The following is a 10,254-nucleotide window of genomic DNA, read 5'->3' as shown; positions in this document are numbered from 1 at the left end:
GCTAAAATTAATGACACCGGAGACAATAGGTGTTGGTGAGGATGTGCAGGAAGGCGAATTCTCTTGCACTGTTGGTGGGAATGCAAACTGATACAGCCACTCTGGAGAAAAGTATGGTAGTTCCAAAAAAGGAAAAATGGATCTACTGCATGATCCAGCAATTACAGTACTAGGTATTTACCCAAAGCACACAGAAATACACATTTGAAGGAGTACATGCACACCTATGTTTATAGCAGCATTATCAACGGTAGTCTACTATGGGAAGAGCCCAAATGCCCTTGGAATGTTGAATGAATTAAAAAAAAAGTGGTATACACACACATGCATACACAGACACACACACACACACACACACAATGGAGTACTATTCAGCCATCCAAAAGAATGAAACCCTGCCTTTTGCAATGACATGGATGGAGCTAGAGTGTATTATGGTAATTAAAAGAAGGCAATCAGAGAAAGACAAATTCCATATGATTTCACTCATATGTGGAATGTGAGAAACAAAACGGGTGAACATTCAGAAGGGGTAAAAGAGAGAGGGAAACAAATGATGACAGACTTATTTTTGTTAAAGATTTCATCTATTTATTTGAGAGAGAGAGAGACAGAGAACATGAGTGGAGTGGAGAGAGGCAGTGGGAGAAGGAGAAACAGACTCCCTGTTGAGCAGGGAGCAGGAGGACATGGGGCTGGATCCCAGGAACCTGGGAACATGACCTGAGCCGAAGGCTGAAACTTAACTGACTGAGCCACCTAGGGATCCCCCCCCCCCCGCCATCTCAATGAGAGACTCTTAACTATAGAAAAGAAGCTGAGGGTTGATGGAGGGAGGTGGGTGGGGAATGGGATAGATTGGTGATGGCTTTTAAGGAGGGCACTTGTTGTGATGAGCACTGGGCATTATACGTAAATGATAAACCACTGAACACTACTCCTAAAACCAATTTTGAACTGTATGTCAACTAAATAGAATTTAGGTTGGAGAAGAAATTCTTCAATAAGGTAAATAAATGTATCTTGTAATTTTGTTAACATGGATTTCAATATTCCTGAAGCAATACTTGTTTTTACTTTAAAAACTACTTTAGGATTGCTTGAGTGTATTGTGGGAGGGAATGGAGAAAATCTCTGGGCATTGCTAGGTCCTGTTCTTCTTTATTAAACTAATTATTGAATAAAGTGAACAGCTCAACTGAAAGGAGATAAAAAATAGTCTCTAGGTAACAGAATAGCCAAGGGGATTGTGACTAAGCTTGAGGATTAAATAATATAAAATTGTTGGATTCAATGGCTGGGACTGCCTGTGTATTTCATTTTGGGGAAAGACTGAGAACTTCATGTGTAAATGTAGCTTTGTAGATGGGTGAAAATATGGAGGTGTGTTGTTAAATGGAACTTCCAATGTGGGCAAATTGGTGTATATGGAAGCTGAGTAACTAAAGTTGTGGTCTGTGCCCATTATCAGTTTATTGCCTTTGGGTTCATATCTACCCTGTATTTGCCCAACTTACTGATCATGAAGCAGAAACCCAGAATAGTTTCTTTCTTGCTATTCAGAAGAATGTTAGCCATTGTCAGTACAGTGCACCAGAAGGACACAGCAAGAAATAGCAGAGGAAAAAGCTCTTCTTGTTCTGGAGCTTTTTTTCTTGATGCTACAATACTACTGCTAGTGGCCTGGAGAAGACCTAGCTTCTCTCACCTTTTGGTGAATGAGTATGGCATTGGAACAGGCTGTATACTAGAGGAGGCTGCTTCCCGGGGAGTCTTGCCAATTCGCTAGTGGGATTTTTCCTGCCAAACAGGCTTGACCTGTGGCATGATGGCAAACTCCTTTCCCTTCCTGGGGACCCTGGTCCCACCTTCTCCAATAAACAGAATCTCTGTCTTACCTCTTCCAAATGTCTTCCTTCTTTGGGTGCTCTACCTCAGCCTTAGATGTAGTGTCTGCTTCCTGTATCTCCCATTTCTGGTTTCTTTAGAGCTTTCTTTTACCTCTTCATAGTTAAACACGTTTTGCTAGTTAATAATTCTTTATATCAGATTTTCCCTGTCAAAATGACTGATGTGATTTCTGCCTCCTGACTGGACACTGACTGATACGAACATCTAAACTGAACTGTATCTTGGAGGAGGGCACCGGACTGCTTGCAGTATGTGGGGAGGGTAGTGGAGGAATTTTCAAATTTCTTAAAATGGTTCACCCCAACAATAAAGTCATAGATGTACTCTGTGGGACCTTTTTAAATATATTTTAAATACTCTATATGTTAATACATTATCTGACATGTTTTCTTCCCCTTCCATATACCTTGTGGCTTTATGACACTGATTATTTTTGGATGGGTATGGGCACATTTTCCTTGAAATGGAGAGGGAAGAGAGTATGGATGTGATATGAATTATCCACACACATAAGAGGAATCTTTTGAAACAAGTGGACAAACTGTCCATGTAATTCCAGAAAGAATAATTAAAATCATCACTCTTGTGAGGAGTGGGGTCAGCATCATGGCAGCATGAGTCCTTCCATTTGCTTCTCCCCTTTGATTTACAATTAGTAGGACATCCAAACCCCAACAGAGGTTCATCTGCGTAGCACACCCAGATGCCAAAGAGATCCATCCATGTTTACATCTGAAGGGGTGTGGATTGGGCCTCATGGAGACCAGAGCCCAGGCAGCAGCGGTGGGGCCTATTACCCTGAGTTCTACACTGGTGGCAACATCTGTGACCCTTTGGCAGAGAGGGTGGGGGTGGAAAGGGGTGAGTGAAGAGCTACCTGACCCTGTGGGCTCCATCTGGAAGACTCCAGAGCTGTTAACCTGCAGAGCAGGTCCTCTGAGGCAAAGCATCTGTGACTGGGTAGGGGTGGTGTACGGAAGGAAAATTCAACAGAAGGAGGCAGACAAGATGAAACAGTTTATGCCCCATCTGCCATGGGAATTCAGCAAGAGAACACCCAGCCCCACCAGGACTCCTGAACTTGAGGATCCCCCTCTTGGACTGTGGGGCACCCCCAAAGCCCAAGGGATTAGTACATCGTGCCTGTACTTGGTTGCCAGCCTCCCACTTTCCTGTTGAGCCTGGTCTTAAATAGCCACCAAAGCAGCTCTGGCAAGAGAAACCAAAAACTTGTGCTATTCTGCTACCTGCTATAATACAAAAGAAGGGCCTCTAATTGCCCACTTGTGAACTGTTAAAGTTAACATGTCTTTACGTACATGCAAAAAGTGTTTACTACTTCAAATGATCTGGCAGAGGAAAATCTCATTAAAGAGCATGAAAAATCATGGTAACATGGTTTTGCTAAAATAAAATGATGATTCTCTAGCAACCAAACCTAAATATACAGAAAATTATGGTCTAACTAATAGAGAATTCAAAATAGCTGTCATGACAGAATTCAACAAGATATAAGAAAATTGGGCAATTCAGTGAACTCGGAAATAAAATTAATGGATGTAAGGAGTACTTTACCAAAGAGACTGAAGTTCTAACAAACAAACAAACAGTAACAAACAATCAAACAAACAAACAAAAACCCCTAGACAGAAATTCTGGAGCTGAAGAACTCAAGAAGAATGTACTGGAAAGAGAGCAGATCAGGTGGAAGAGAGAATACATGATCTGAACTATGGAATCAAGAAGCGATTCAGGTGGAAGTGGAGAGAAGTAAGATTTTTTTTTTTTTAAGTGAAGAAACCCTGGGGCACATGGCTGTTTCAGTCAGTGGAGCATCTGACTCTTGATCTCTGGGTCGTGCGTTCAAGCCCCACCTTGGGTGTAGAGTTTACTTCAAAAGTGCTTAGAAAATGTGAAGAACCCTGTGAGAGCTACCAGTCCTCATTAGGAGAGCCCACATAAGAATGGGTATACCAGGAGAAGAGGAGAGGGAACACAGTCATTATTAACAAGATATTAGATGAGAACTTCCCAATCTTGGGGAAAGAATTGGACATAGCAGTCTGTGAAGTTAATAGATCACCTTATTATCTTAATACAGAAAGACCTTCAAGACACATTACAAAGAAACTGTCAAAAGTGAATGATAAAGAATCTTAAAGGCAGCCAGGGAAAATGAAAGTAATCTACAAATGAGACCCCATGAGAAAGACCATCAGCAGATTTCTCAGCAGAAACTCTGCAGGCCAGGAGAGAGTGGAATAACATAGTCATAGCATTGAAAAATAAAAATTGCCAGTCAAGAATACTGTATCCAGGAGTTACCTTTCAGATATAAGGAGAAAGAAGGGCTTTCCCAGAGAAACAAAAGTTGAATGATTTCCCTAGCACTAATTCTGCCTTACAAGACATGTTGAAAGGAGCTTTTATACTGAAATGAAAAGAGGAACATACAGAGAACGCTGAGTAAGCTGAAAGAGTCAGAAACTGTAACTCTATTTTAGAAAAGGTGTTAAGCACTTCGTGATATCATGAGGTTAAAGTTATTAAAAATAACTCTAGCTAATACAATTGGTAACAAACCCACACCAAGAAAAGAGATAATTTGTGACAGCAAAAATATAAAAAAGGAGTAGGAAATGGATAGCAGCTCTGTAGGCAAATAATGATATGTTGGCAACAGCAGAAATAGTACTATTTAATCTAAGAGACAGTTTGTATAACCCTCATGGTATCTGAGAATAAACACCTAGAGCAGAGACAATATTAAAAAAGGGGAAACTGAAGATGGCGGAGGAGTAGGAGACCTGGGTTTCCTCTGGTCTCAGGAATTCAGCTGAATAGGGATCAAACCATTCTGAACACCTACGAACTCAACATGAGATCGAAGAGAAGAATGGCAACAACTCTCTGATCAGAAAAGCAACCCCTTACTGGAAGGTGGGGAGAAGTGAATCCGAGGCGATATTCAGGAGGATAGACGGCGGGGGAGGGGGCCTTCGTCGGCGGCTTCTGGCAAGTGATAGAGCCGCGAGCACAAAATCGGAACTTTTAGAAGTTGGCTCCACTGAAGGACATCACTCCAGGGGCTAAGCGGGAGGTGGAACCCTCGCGGGACAGTGTGGTCTCAGGACCCTCGGGGTCACAGAAAGACCGGGGGTGCCTGAGTGAGGTGGAGCTCCCAGGTATCGGACCCGGGAAGCCAGCTGCAGAGATGGACCGGAGGTGCGGGCTCTCAGCTCCGGGTTGCCATAAACTGTGATCTGCAGCCCAGTCGGGCCATTGCTCCTCCAACAGTGACCCAACAAGCGGCAGAGCTGGGGAGACTCCCCTTCCTTCCCCAGGAGGAGCGGCGCGGGAGCGCACTGCAGGGATCTGCTTGGTTTGGAGACTCCACACGGGGTCCGGTGCCGGAGATAGAAACTTTCGGTCACAGGCTGGGTGAGCATGGAGTGCGGCCGGAGACCGGGCACACGGGTGTGACTGCTTTTCTCTGGGGGCGCACTGAGGAGCGGGGCCCCAAGTTCTCAGCTCCTGTGGGCGGAGATTGGGAGGCCACCATTTTCACTCTGGTCCTCCAAAGTTGTACCGAGAGCTTGGAGGGAACCAAAGCACTGGAGAGCAAACCTGAGCAGACTGCTTAGCCTGGACCGACAAGGGCGGGGCAATTCCGCCTCTGGCAAAGACATTTGGGAACCACGGCAACAGGCCCCTCCTCCAGAAGATCAGCACGAACAGCCAGCCAAGGCCAAGTTTACCGATCAAGGAGAACGGGAGAACTCCAGCGCTAGGGGAATACTGCACATAGAATTCATGGCTTTTTTACCATGATTCATTAGTTTTTCAAAGTTGATTTTTTAACTGTTTTTTCCTTTTTTGAATTTTTCTTTTTCCCTTTTTCAACCAACATCTTATCAATCCCTTTTTTAAAAAATTTTTTTTATTTTTCATTTTTTAGAGTCATATTTTATCCCTTCATAGTAGTTACCCTTATTTTTGACATATATATATATATATAAGTTGTTCTCTCTTTAAAATTTTGAGATACAGTTTCTTCTAACAGATCAAAATATACCCTAAATCACTAGTGTATGGGTTTGTTCTAGTCTCCTGCCTGATCACATTCTCTCCCTTTTCTTTTTTTCTTTTCTTCTTTGCTTTTTAATCTTCTTCTTTCCTTTTTCAAACAACTTCTTATCAATTCCTTTTATAAAATCTTTTATAATTTTCATCTTTACAGTCATCTTCCATCCCTTCATTCTATCAACCCTTATTTTGTACATATATAAGTCTTTCTTCCTTTAAAATATTAGGAGGCACTTTCTTCTAAAAGACCAAAATACGCCCAAAATCTAGTGTGTGGCCCTGATCTATACACTAGTCTGATCATATTTGATCATATTCTGGGTTTTTTTGTTTTGTTCTGTTTTTGTTTGTTTTTATCTTTTTTTCTATTTTTTCTTTTTCTATTTCTTTTTTCTTTCTCTCCCTTTCTTTTCCCCTGGTTTCAGGTTTTTTTCTGATTTGTATAGTATATTTGCTGTAGACGTTGTTAACTTGTTAGCATTTTGTTCTCTCATTCATCTATTCTCCTCTGGACAAAATGACAAGATGAAAAAAATCACCTCAGCAAAAAGAACAAGAGGTAGTACCGTCTGCCAGGGACCTACTCACTATGGACATTAGTACGATGTCAGACCTAGAGTTCAGAATCATGACTTTAAAGATACTAGCTGGGCTTGAAAAAAACATGGAAGTTATTAGAGACACCTTTTCTGGAGAACTAAAAGAACTAAAATCTAACCAAGTCAAAATCAAAAAGGCTATTAGTGAGGTGCAATAAAAATGGGGGCACTAACTGCTAGGATAAATGAGGCAGAAGAGAGAATCAGCAATATAGAAGACCAAATGATGGAAAATAAAGAGGCTGAGAAAAAGAGAGATAAACAACTACAGGATCATGAGGGCAGAATTCAAGAGATAAGCGATATGATAAGATAAAACAACATTAGAATAATTGGGATCCCAGAAGAAGAAGAAAGAGAGAGAGGGGCAGAAGGTATATTGGAGCAAATTATAGCAGAGAACTTCCCTAATGTGGAGAAGGAAACAGGCATCAAAATCCAGGAGGCACAGAGAACCCCTCTCAAAATCAATAAAAATAGGTCAACACCCTGACATCTAATGGTAAAACTTATGAGTCTCAGAGACAAAGAGAAAATCCTGAAAGCAGCTCGGGAGAAGAGATATGTAACCTACAATGGTAGAAACATTAGATTGGCAACAGACCTATCCACAGAGACCTGGCAGGCCAGAAAGGACTGGCATGATATCTTCAGAGCACTAAACGAGAAAAATATGCAGCCAAGAATACTATATCCAGCTAGGCTGTCATTGAAAATAGAAGGAGAGATTAAAAGCTTCCAGGACAAACAAAAACTAAAGGAATTTGCAAACATGAAACCAGCCCTCCAAGAAATATTGAAAGGGGTCCTCTAAGCAAAGAGAGAGCCTAAAAGCAGCATAGATCAGAAAGGAACACAGACAATATACAGTAACAGTCACCTTACAGGCAATACAATGGCACTAAATTCCTATCTTTCAATAGTTACCCTGAATGTAAATGGGCTCAATGCCCCAATCAAAAGACACAGGCTATCAGATTGGATTAAAAAACAAGACCCATCAATATGCTGTCTGCAAGAGACTCATTTTAGACCCAAAGACACCCCAGATTGAAAGTGAGGGGGTGGAAAACCATTTACCATGCTAATGGACACCAAAAGAAAGCTGGGGTGGCAATCCTTATATCAGACAAATTAGATTTTAAAACAAAGACTGTAATAAGAGATGAGGAAGGACACTATATCCTACTTAAAGGGTCTATCCAACAAGAAGATCTAACAATTGTAAATATCTATGCTCCTAACATGGGAGCAGCCAATTATATAAGGCAATTAATAACAAAAGCAAAGAAACACATTGACAAGAATACAATAATAGTGGGGGACTTTAATACCCCCCTGATGGAATTGGACAGATCATCAAAGCAAAAGATCACCAAGGAAATAAAGACTTTAAATAACACACTGGACCAAATGGACTTCACAGACATATTCAGAACATTCCATCCCAAAGCAACGGAATACACATTCTTCTCTAGTGCCCATGGAATATTCTCCAGAATTGATCACGTCCTAGGTCACAAATCATGGAAACCAATGAAAATGAAAACACAACTGTTCAAAATCTTTGGGATACAGCAAAGGCAGTCCTGAGAGGAAAGTATATAGCAATACAAGCCTTTCTCAAGAAACAAGAAAGGTCCCAAATACACAACCTAACCCTACTCCTAAAGGAGCAGGAGAAAGAACAGCAAATAAAGCCTAAACCCAGCAGGAGAAGAGAAATAATAAAGATCAGAGCAGAAATCAATGAACTAGAAACCAAAAGAACAGTAGAACAGATCAATGAAACTAGGAGCTGGTTCTTTGAAAGAATTAACAAGATTGATAAACCCCCGGCCAGACTTATCCAAAAGAAAAGAGAAATGACCCAAATCAACAAAATCATGAATGAAAGAGGAGAGATCACAAACAACACCAAAGAAATACAAACAATTATAAGAACATATTATGAGCAACTCTATGCCAGCACATTAGATAACCTGGAAGAAATGGGTGCATTTCTAGAGATGTACAACTACCAAAATTGAACCAGGAAGAAATAGAAAACCTGAATAGACCTATAACCACTAAGGAAATTGAAGCAGTCATCAAAAATCTCCCAAGAAACAAAAGCCCGGGGCCAGATGGCTTCCCAGGGGAATTCTATCAGACATTTCAACAAGAATTAATACCTATTCTCCTGAAACTGTTCCAAAAAATAGAAATGGAAGGGAAAGTTCCAAACTCATTTTATGAAGCCACCATTACCTTGATCCCCAAACCAGACAAAGACCCCATCAAAGAGGAGAATGACAGACCAATATCCTTGATGAACATGGATGCAAAAATTCTCACCAAAATACTAGCCAATAGGATCCAACAGTAGATTGAAAGGATTATTCACCACGACCAAGTGGAATTTATCCCTAGGTTCAACATCTGCAAATCAATCAACGTGATACAATACATTAACAAAAGAAAGAACAAGAATCATATGATCCTCTCAATAGATGCAGAAAAAGCATTTGACAAAGTTCAGCATCCTTTCTTGATCAAAACTCTTCAGAGTATAGGGATAGAGGGTACATACCTCAAAATCATAAAAGCCATTGATGAAAAACCTACAGCAAATATCATTCTCAATGGGAAATAGCTGAGAGCTTTTCCCCTAAGGTCAGGAACGCGGCAGGGATGTCCACTCTCACCGCTGCTATTCAACATAGTATTAGAAGTCCTAGCCACAGCAATCAGACAATAAAAAGAAATCAAAGGCATCCAAATCGGCAAAGCGGAAGTCAAACTCTCACTCTTTGCAGATGATATGATACTGTATGTGGGAAACCCAAAAGACTCTACCCCAAAACTGCTAGAACTCATACAGGCATTCAGTAAAGTGGCAGGATATAACATCAATGCACAGAAATCAGTGGCATTCCTATACACCAACAACAAGACAGAAGTGAGACAAATCAAGGAGTCGATCCCATTTACAACTGCACCCAAAACCATAAGATACCTAGGAATAAATTTAACCAAAGAGGCAAAAGATCTGTACTCAGAAAACTATAAAATACTCATGAAAGAAATTGAAGAAGACAGAAAGAAATGGAAAAAATTTCCATGCTCATGGATTGGAAGAACAAACATTGTGAAGATGTCAGTGCTACCTAGAGCAATCTACACATTCAATGCAATCCCCATCAAAATACCAACCACTTTTTTCAAAGAAATGGAACAAATAATCCTAAAATTTGTATGGAACCAGAAAAGACCCCGAATAGCCAGAGGAATGTTGTAAAAGAAAAGCAAAGCTGGTGGCATCACAATTCCGGACTCCCAGCTCTATTACAAAGCTGTCATCATCAAGACAGTATGGTACTGGCAGAATAACAGACACATAGATCAATGGAACAGAATCGAGAACCCAGAAATGGACCCTCAACTGTCCGGTCAACTCATCTTTGACAAAGCAGGAAAGAATGTCCAATGGAAAAAAGACAGCCTCTTCAACAAATGGTGTTGGAAAATTGGACAGCCACATGCAGAAGACATAAAAAGATAAGAATTAGCAAACTGATTAGTAACATTATTTTTTTATTTTTTATTATTTATTTATTTATTTTTTAAAGATTTTATTTATTTATTTGAGAGAGAGAATGAGAGAGAGAAAGCACGA

The sequence above is a fragment of the Eumetopias jubatus genome, unplaced genomic scaffold (assembly GCF_037043125.1).
Source record: "Eumetopias jubatus isolate StellerSeaLion01/CBP00866 unplaced genomic scaffold, mEumJub1_p1.0 scaffold_6, whole genome shotgun sequence".
NCBI classification, from domain to species: domain Eukaryota; kingdom Metazoa; phylum Chordata; class Mammalia; order Carnivora; family Otariidae; genus Eumetopias; species Eumetopias jubatus.
This window is presented reverse-complemented; position numbering follows the sequence as displayed.